This window comes from Xenopus laevis, chromosome 1S (assembly GCF_017654675.1).
Source record: "Xenopus laevis strain J_2021 chromosome 1S, Xenopus_laevis_v10.1, whole genome shotgun sequence".
In the NCBI taxonomy this organism is placed as follows: Eukaryota; Metazoa; Chordata; class Amphibia; order Anura; family Pipidae; genus Xenopus; species Xenopus laevis.
Genome location: NC_054372.1, coordinates 12,410,025 through 12,416,530, shown reverse-complemented (window position 1 = coordinate 12,416,530; position 6,506 = coordinate 12,410,025).

Below are 6,506 nucleotides of genomic sequence, written 5' to 3'. Positions count from 1 at the left end.
GGGTGGGGCAAAAAATGCATTTGCTTTGGCCTCACAGTCGCTTTATATAGGGCGGAAAAAGCATTTAGCCTGGGCTTCCATTATGTTCCTCAGGGAACGGAACTGTGTAAGATATATTTAGTAGAGGGGTGTGCGTGCTGTGTGGTCCCCCTGGTGGAGTTGTAGGTAGTACAGCCCTCAATTCGATCACTTTTGCTGAGCGCTGGGTCTTGGTTTCCCCAAATCTTTTACAGGCTGGAGCCTCACTCAACTCCACCTTGTGCATCAAATATGAGCTTCTGTATTCTGGCTTTAGAAGCTCTGATGAGCCATGTGCATGGGAGACTCTAGGGTTGCCATCTGTTTGCTTTTCACACAAACAGCTCGCTTTTTCTAAGGCCTGATCCAGTCTCTGCTTTCTGTTCAGTTATGAAATACACTTAATTTCTTATTTCTGAAACATATACAAAGCAATTCATAGTTCCATAGTTAGGGTAGGACTACACGGCCGACCTGGATGCGTTTCCGTCGGATCCGACGCTGGGCGACAAAACGCATGCATCCAGTTGGATGCGACGAGAAACAAGGTAATTAATACAAAAGTCGCATGGTGTCGCAGCCTCCGATGCGACACAACTTTCAGATGCAAACGCTGCATCCGTCAGTCGCGTTGGACGAACCATGCGACTTTTGTATTAATTGCCTTGCTTCAGCTCTCTAACTCTGAGTTAGTCAGCGACTTGAAGGGGGGCCACATGGGTCATAACTGTTCAATGAGTTTGTAATTGATCCTCAGCATTCAGCTCAGATTCAAAAGCAACAGATATGACCCATGTGGTCTTACCTCAAGTCTCTGATTGGTTACTGCCTGGTAGCCAGTCAGTGTAAAGCAAGAGAGCTGAAAAGCAGGAAGTAGTGTTCTGGCTATTATGTTACACATCCAGTCACTCCAGCCTTTATACATTACATTTTTGCCTAACTATATTAGAAACACTTTTTAGTTTGCACATTCTATCTATTTACCCGTTTTTTTACACTGAACAATTCCTTTAAAGAAAATAAGTGTACGTGGGTAGCCCATGGAACCCATGATTGACTGAACACTTATGATGATGTGGTGCTCACATAGAAGGGACCCCAGGCCGGTGCATTTTTCAGAGAACAGGAGCGGGCCAACGGTCTAAGGGAACAAACCTATATTTGTTGGGGTGGGGGGTGTCTAATAAATAGGCAACCCTAGTGAATTACTTTGAATACGTGGCCCTACAGAAAATGGAAATGCTGATTCAATGGTAGCTACAGTATAGGACAGATTGCAAGGACAGCAGAGGATGAAATAACCCCCCCCCCCCCACAAATCTGCATTGGCAATTTGGAAACCTGGCAAATGCCAGAGAGCTGCCTCTATATTGCCACAAATGCAAATAATATCCAGTAACTCATACTTATTCAGTTTTATACTTCCATAAAACATACTTTTATTCAAGTCATCTTAAAAACATACAGGCCCCATGGTATAGTTACGGGATACTTTTTCTTTTAGATTAATGTACTCTTAGAACTGGGGCTGTTTCCCGGTAACTATGGCCCCCTTTTTGACTGGCCATCGCTATCCCAATATATATAAATATAATTTATATATATTGCCACAGTAGTTTATGTAGGCTGTTTGGTCCTTTGCATACATATAATGCCAGTGCCTTTATAAGGGTTTAAAGGGTAAGGCATTTTTATGTCTCCTAAATATATTGATAATGGGTTGAGTGCAGAGGACTTCTTGTATTTGTTTGTATGTATTTTGTGGCCACAGCCTCATTGCACCCCGTTTACGGTACTTGTTTTAAAATTAGTGGTAAGCACAACTTTCCCTTGCCAGACCGGGCATGACTTTGACATAGTTGGCCATCTTGAATATATAGCAATATATGGACAAAAAATCCCTGCTTTGTTTAACCCTTTAACCTGCAAGCTACATTCTGGCTGAAAAATGCTCTAAGTGCCAAGCATGCAGTTCCTATGTGCTCAGCAGTTAAGGGCTTCCTCACTGCACTAGCAGCGTTTGCGACCATGCAGAGAGTCCTTTGAGGCCCCCAGGCAACAAGCCAAGTGCAAATGAATAGATGAAGGGCTGGCACATACCAGACCACATTCCATAGATAGATGTAGTAAAAAGGTATTTATTTAAGCAGAAAACATCACAGCAAAGCCTAACGCTTTTGTGCCTTGGGGGCACTTAGTCATAGTATGCAAATAAGTATGCACAACGTAGATTTTACATGCCATGTACTTCCGTCTTTACATGCCATGTACTTCGATAAACCTATGTACATTTGGCATCAAACTGTTCAGCGGGCCCCAGGCGTTCATATTTGGCATGATTTATCTTGATATCTAATAGTATGTTGGAAATAAGATGTCACAAGGTGGAGGTTTTGAGGCGATGTCACCAAAATCACCAGCTTTAGGAAAGGTTTGCAGCTTGACGTTTCGGAGTAGAAAGGCATGCATACCCAATTTGGATTCCGAGGAATGTGTACTTTCCGAAAATATATGGTTTTCTGGGGTGAACGTACTTTTTTCTGCCTTTGCCCCCCCCCCCAAAAAATGATGTAAATGTGTTGATTTTGCAGTACCTGAAATGACGGACCATTTGGGGGGCGGGTCTTCATTTTGGGGCCTCTATATGTCACGTGCTTAGGTAAACCTATACATATTGGACATAAAACTATTTAGAGGACCCCAAGCTTTCATATTTGGGGTGATTTATCTTGATACCTAATAGTATGTGGGAAATAAGATGCAGGGTGGAAGTTTTGATTTTGGAAATGTCACCAAAATGGCCAAATTTAGGAAAGGTTTGCAGCTTGGTGCTTTGGAGTAAAAAGACATGCATACCCAATTTAGATTTGCGGGAATGTGTACTTTCCAAAAAATATATGGTTTTCTGGGATGAACATACTTTTTTCTACCTTTGCCCCTCAAAATAATGCAAATATGTTGATTTTGCAGTACTTTAAATAACAGACCATATCGGGGGTCTTCATTTTGGGGCCCCTATATGCCTCGTGCTTAGGTAAAGCTATACATATTGGTCATAAAACTGTTCAGCAGGCCCCAGGCTTTCATATGTGGGGTGATTTATCTTGATATCTAATAGTATGTGGGAAATAAGATGCTGCAGGGTGGTTTTGGGGTGATTTTTGGAAATGTCTCGAAAGGTTTTCGGCTTGGCGCTTTGGAGTAGAAAGACATGCATACCCAATTGAATGGGAATGTGTACTTTCTGAAAATATATGGTTTTCTGGGGTGAAAGTACTTTTTTCTACCTCCCCCCCCCCCCGCAAATGATGTAAATGTGTTTATTTTGCAGTATATGGAATTACAGCACAGATACCTCGAATGTGGTGTCTACATTTTGGGGCTCCAATATGTCACAAATCTATACATATTGGGCGTTAAACCATTCAGTGGACACCTAACATTCACATTTGGGGTGTTTTACATTGATACTTATGATTTGTGGGAGATATGACGCTGTAGATTGGAAGCTTTGAGGTTATTTTTCAAAATATTCCCCGATTTCTAAAGCAGACTCAGACTGAAACACAGTATGACCTTGCCTTAAATTGCTCAGTTTCAAATATACCAATGGACTTTTCACAGGCAACAAAAGAACACGATAGTGTGTATCTGTATTAGCAAAATAATCTTCACACAGCAGACCCCATTCCCTTAACTCTGTGACGGTTTAGAATGGTTCAGCGCATGCGCAACAGGCCCTCGCAGCCGCGCGAACCATTACATAACTGACAGTGAGCCCTGAGGTAATGAACCCAACGCTAAGGTTAAATCACTCGGTGACATCATCGCCAAAACGCGCGCGAAAGCTGAACGAGCGAGTTCCGCCCATCCTCTAACGTCACATAGCGCTGATTGGTTGCGGTTATGCATGCGCTGGAAAGCCTCTTGCTGCGGCCTAACCGCGTGAAGTATAATAATCTATGACATGGAGAATAAAAGGCGCGGTATAGGCAGGGTGGCATGAATACTCTCACAATGCTTCTGACCAATAAACGGCTGGGGGGAAGGGGGTTACAGTACCTCATTACCAGACTGTGGTAAGATCCAGACCATCTCTTAGTTTAGGCGGGAATGTGTCAGCAGTAGGCGGGGCTTAGCGATTGTAATAGTTTCTCTGAGGAGGAAGCTGACTACTTGGCTTGAACCCTTATGTGTTCCTAGTGTGTCACATTAAATCATAATCTTAGTGTCATTAGTTAGAATTTCACACTTCCAGGTCTCAAGCCTACTGTAATTATAAATGAAGCTCTATTATCATTTTTAAATATACAGACTACATGGTTATGCACTATAAGTCTTGCATCCTGTGTTCTTCTGTTTATATTATGCCTCAGTTTGATGTGTTAACTTAATGCAAACACTCCCATATCTTGCGGCAACTGGCCATATATTATCAGAAAAAATAGTAGAAGTTTTTTTGCCAAACTTATCACGTAATGGGTTTCCACGAAGAGCAGAAATAAGCAACTTATAATCACCACAAGTTTTTGATTATCCTGTGTGAGCACTACCTAAGCACACTTTAGGCATTTGTCCATGTCTCACCTATACGCATGTACCCTTTGGGCTCTATATAAAAACATTGGACGTTTTAAGCTCTAGTAGGGTTGCCTCTTTTGCTGGCGCCTAAACCCGAACAAAGGGGGTTGGGTGGATAGCATTGGGGGTGGAGCAGTGGTAACATAAGCGGCCGACTCATTGAAGTAGGTGGAGTTATGACGCTAGGGTGGGTTATTGATTTTCGGACAGATATTGATCAGGGACGCCCGTCGGATGGCCCCATACACGGGCCAACAGCTTATTGGCTCGTGTGTGGGGCCATCCGACGGGCGCCCCCGATCAATATCTGGCCGAAAGTCAGCCAGATGTCGATTGCGTAGGATAAAAAATCCAGTCAGATCGTGGCAGCATCTGTTTGATATACCATTGATCACCATGGAGCGATCCTCTTCCGGCTTCTTCAAATTTCCCGAGGCAGACGCATGCGCAGTAGAATGAAATAGGCGACTTTTTAGTTAAAGTTCGGCTTTTCACTCTACTGTTCATGCGCAGCTGCGTGAAGTAAGAAGTCGATCACTCTGTGGAACTTGTTGGAATAACCCCAGGCTGGTGCAGCTTTCTGCTGATAGGAGCACCGGCCTGGGGTTTCAGGTAAGTAAATACATTCACTTGGGGGTGCCTAACATTTGGCACCCCCAAGTGCACAAAGACTTTCCCTCTCCTTTAACCTCCTTGATAATTTATTGACCAGATTTGTGTTCGGTTTTCACAAGTTGAAAACCGAACAGAAACTGGAGCCCCGAACAGGCCTTACAAAAACCGAACTGTTCGGGTCGAAACCAAACAAGTGGCCACCCTAAGCTCTAGAGAGCTACTTGCAGGGGATCACTGATTTTAAGGAGGAATTCACCAAACGATAACATTTTCATAATTAAGGTTTACTGTTAAATGATCCCACTGTTAGCCTGGAGATCACTATGTGTGTGGCCAAAATTCATCCTAGAACCATGGCCACCCCTAGTATTTATTCACCCAGCAATTATTGCTTTGGGCAATTTAGTCTGCAATGCCCCTCTTGTGTGATGCGATTGTTGACTTGGAGGACAAGCCATCGGATTAGCATTAGCTCACCATTTGGCTGACCAAGTGATTGATTGATATATTCAAAAGGAAAAAAAAAGGTGAAAGAAAGGTGTAACATATGTATATAAATACTAATTGTGGTGCTGTCTCCTATGCTACCCCCAACACACTACTGTACTTATGCACAGACTATAGGCCTAGAATGGCAATCTGTAGATTCTGGCAAATGTCAGAGGGCTGCTCAAAGATTCCACAGGCAGTCACTATTTACGGCGCTGTTTTGGCCTCTGTTTTGGGCACAGTCTGACCTAAAAGACACCTGAAATTTTCTCTGTTCTGAAGAGTTAGTTGGCACAATTGCCTATTCTGCTTGCATTGCTTCACTTTTTTACTCTGATTCACTTTTTCTCCAAAAGCAAGGAAATCTTGGGGATTGCACAGCAACAAGTAATACCTCACAGCTGTGCCTGGGCTAGGGTTGCCACCTGGCTGGTAATGTTATTAATAGTGAAAAAAGATAAATATATAGGAAGGCCTGTATTGTTTTCCAGAAAAGGTGGCAACCCTAGCCTGGGCAAAGCAGTAACTCTGTCAACGCCAACCAAGACTATAGACATGTGCAAAGAGTACTGAAACCAGCATAATGAATATAACACACTGCAATTACATAGCTATCAATGCTAACGAAAGCGCAATGTTTACTTTTCCTTGCCATACATGCACAATTTAATCCTACTAAACTACATTTCGTATCATTTCCAGACCATGTGTAGGCTCTGAATAATCAACCCTGATAATTTTGTTTGACGATTGGTCGTTTAATCGATAGAACAGGTTTGAAATTTTCTGTCGGCTAACAATAA